A 3,747-nucleotide genomic window follows, 5' to 3' on the forward strand; every position below is an offset into this window, starting at 1 on the left:
CCAAAGTCATTACTCTGAAGCTTATCATGGTACAAAGGGAAGGAAAAAAAGTTTAACCAGGACTGATTTTATATGTATATAAAATGTAAATAAATATGAAAAATATACATAAGATATAAAATTTTATATAATATATATAAGATGGCACAGCAGAAGGGAATGCAGTTCTATAAGAGCAAGCCCTCAAATGGCAGATTATGATAAATGCTTCTTTAGCAAGGTACCTTTCCACCACTGATACCACAGGCCCAATTAATCACACAGCATGCCATCTTCAAATAACAGTTGAGGCAATAGAATAATTGCAGAAGCATCACAATCAATCCCACTGAATAGAACTACAGACCAAGACTTCCCTACAAGTTAAGTTCTTCTTCTGACTGCCAATTAAACACAACTTTTAACTTCATAGTTTGCCAATTAAGGGTCATACACTGAAATCAATACATACACCTAGCATTTCAGTCTAAACTGTTTCAGGTACCTAGAGCTGAAATCAGTTACAAGGTATGGCCTAACAAATGCTAGGGGAGATTGTTTTTTTAAAGTAGTTTTTACGAGTGTTAAACTCATCTTGCACACTGAAGTCATCATACATATGGGGCAAAGGCAGAGTTTTAATATTTGAGTTTATTCTTCATTTAACTTTTAAAACATTACAATAGTTGAATATTAAAACAAAAACAATGAGCTATGATTACAGTCCTTCTCTCATTCACTACTGCATACAAGATGCCAGCAGGTTATTCACAGGCCCCATTAAGAGGTCTGACACTGAACACCATCCCCAGGAAGATGTTCATCATTCTCATATGCTTCTCCATTGTGATGGTGCCATCTTTCCTGATTTGGACCAAAGTGCACCAGTTCTACCTGGTCCATTTCATCAGTCTCTTCTACTTCCTTCTTCTCAGATAGGAGTTTTTCTAGCAAAGAGTTTATCAAGAGAGAGAAAGCCGCTCTCAGGAAAGTTTACCTTAATTTCGATGATTAGGTGACCCTTTTCATATTCACCCTACAATAAATTGGCATGCCTTCATTTAGCACACTTGATATCTCCCTGCTTGACAGTCTGACCTGGATGAGAGGTGATGACAATGGTTCTGTTGTCACGAGTAGATATTGGCTTTTGAAAGCCATACACTGCTTCAACCAGCTGTATGTCCATATACAAGAGAAGATCCTCTCCTCACCAAGTAAAAACAGCATGGCCCTTCTGATCTAAAATAATGATAATAGCTCGTGGTTCCAGTCCTGGTTCTTAGTCTCCTTCACCATGGAATGTTATTTTCTGGCCATCTTTCATGCCCTTGTCAATATGAACTTCTAGAATCTTCCTTTCTCGAATTCTCTTCCTTCTATTGCAGCTTTTACATCTATCTTTAGGACTGATCCATTCCCTAGGGTCCTGGCACTCAATGCACACAGATTGAATTTGCTGAACCATTCCAGATCCTGTCTGATGAATTCTTATTTGCACTCTAGTACCTCAGCCATTGGGACAACATTCTACCACTCCTTTCTTACCACCTTGGCCTTCACATTTGTCGCAAATCACATTCTTCTACAGAACTGGTTTTCTTATTGCACTGTTACATAAATCTCCTAAGGTTACAGAGAGCTGATGTACAACATTTTCACCTCTCCCTTCTCTCTGCATCCTTCCTCCTCCTCCAAAAAACGTATCAAAGGTGTCCATGGGAGAGTCCTAACCACTGCCTGGTCCACCTTCTTTAATTGCCTGTTCTCCTCCTTTGTCATATAATTCCCTTTCCTTTGCATCAGAGCGCACTTCATAAGCTTGAGAAATCTGTTTAAACTTCTCTCCTTCATTTGGATTCTTGTAAGGGTGGTACTTCAAAGCCAGTTTCCTGTAAACCTTTTTCAATTCTTCCTGGGTAGCACTGGGTTTGACCCCCAAACATCACAGTAAGTAGTTTCTTTCACCATTTTCTACAGCAGGTGAGCAGTCCAAGGTTGGTGTGAGGGAGTGGGAAGGAGCTCATTCCTGGGTGTAGTTTGGGCAGCCGTGGCTCCTCCATTTCTGACCAAGCATTCTGGAAAGTTCTGCTCAAGATTGTACCATTTGAGACAACATAGATGGACAAAGAATGTGTAATGCTAAGTGAAATAAGTCAGACGAAGAAAGACAAATACCATATGATTTCAGTCATATGTGAAATCTAAAAAAAACCAAATGAATGAAGAAAGAAACAAAAAGCAGAATCAGATCAATGAATACAGAGAACAAACTGATGGCTGCTAGAGGGTGGACAAGATGGGTGAAAGGGAGGGAGATATAGGCTTCCAGTTGTGGAATGAATAAGTCATGGGGATAAAAGGCAAAGCACAGAGAATGTCATGAGTGACATTATAACAATGTTGTATGGTGACAAATGATAGCTACGCTTGTGGTGAGCATAGCATGATGTATAGAATTGTCCAATCACTATGCTGTACACCTGAAACTAATGTAACAATGTATGTCAACTATACTCACATAGGAACATAAAAGAAAGGACTCATGAAAACAATATATACATGTTTTGTTTTTTGAAATTAATTAGTTAATTAATTAATTTTTAAAGTTGATTTATTTATTTTGAGAAAGAGTGAGAGAGCAAGAGCACAAACAGGTGAGGGGCAGAGAGAGAGAGAGAGTGGGAGACAGAATGCAAAGCAGCCTCTGTGCCATCAGTGCAGAGCCCGATGAGGGGCTCTAACACATGAACCATGAGATCATGACCTGGGTCGAGATCAAGAGTCAGATGCTTAACCGACTGAGCCACCCAGGTGCCCCAATATATACATGTTTTAAATATTCATGTTGTTCACTAATATTTGATGAAGAGTCAAGGCCCCTCTTTTCAGTGTTCTGAGGAGAGCTCGGTCATCTTCCTTGCATCCTGCATACCCACAAGACACTGTCTCCTGTGTCTCCTAGTTTTAATTTACTAAAAGCAGAGCTAGAAGTTAAGGGGTTGTGAGGTAGCCTGAGAGCAGAATCTGCCTGGATTGTTAAATATACCTCACACTCTTTCACAAATATCTTACCACAATAATTTTCTTGCCTTTGTCAACTCTTTCTGAAGTATTCGACCAGGTTTTCACAGAATCCCCAAACTCCCACACTGCTATTGCATCAGTTTGTGTACATTTAATTAAGTTATGTAATTGCAATAGCAAGAAAACTGGCATAAACTGACTTGAGAGAAACATAGAGAACTCAAAGTGAACATTAAACATATGTGTGTGGATTCTAGAAAATAACCTACTAGTGGTAATTGTCCAATGTAAAATCAGTCAGATATTTTACAGAGAAAAGGAACCCATGGCTTAGTCAAGTGGACTGGTTAAGTGGAAGTGGTCAGGATCATCAGCTGGGTTTAATCTTGAGCGCTTAGCTTCCTTCTATGAACTGAACTTTGCTAATTAGAAATGCTGTGAGATTCTGAGCTTTTGACCCTTGAAGTGTTTTAAACTTTTATGACCTTGTTAGGTTATTTCAAGGCAATTCAATTTAGGACGTTGGGTGGTATTTGAATTTTCTCTCTTGCCATCCCATTTCTTTTTTCATGATCTCCTCTAATCCACGTGCCCCAATAAAAATACTAGTTTAATTTTAAAATGCGAGATAGATGGACAATCCTATCCTGTGGAAACAGCGTCTGCCAAACGCTTGCTGAGGAAAAACCACCCATAACGTCCTGACGCTCAGCTGCACTCATATCCCTGGATCCTTCCTGA

General features: G+C 39.3%; 1 pseudogene; it reads right to left on the reverse strand.

Moving 5' to 3' along the window:
• Positions 1–759: 759 nt before the first annotated feature.
• LOC131492369 (dnaJ homolog subfamily A member 1-like) lies at positions 760–1,950 on the reverse strand (annotated as a pseudogene).
• Positions 1,951–3,747: the final 1,797 nt, after the last annotated feature.

Source organism: Neofelis nebulosa, chromosome 13, assembly GCF_028018385.1.
Source record: "Neofelis nebulosa isolate mNeoNeb1 chromosome 13, mNeoNeb1.pri, whole genome shotgun sequence".
NCBI classification, from domain to species: Eukaryota; Metazoa; Chordata; class Mammalia; order Carnivora; family Felidae; genus Neofelis; species Neofelis nebulosa.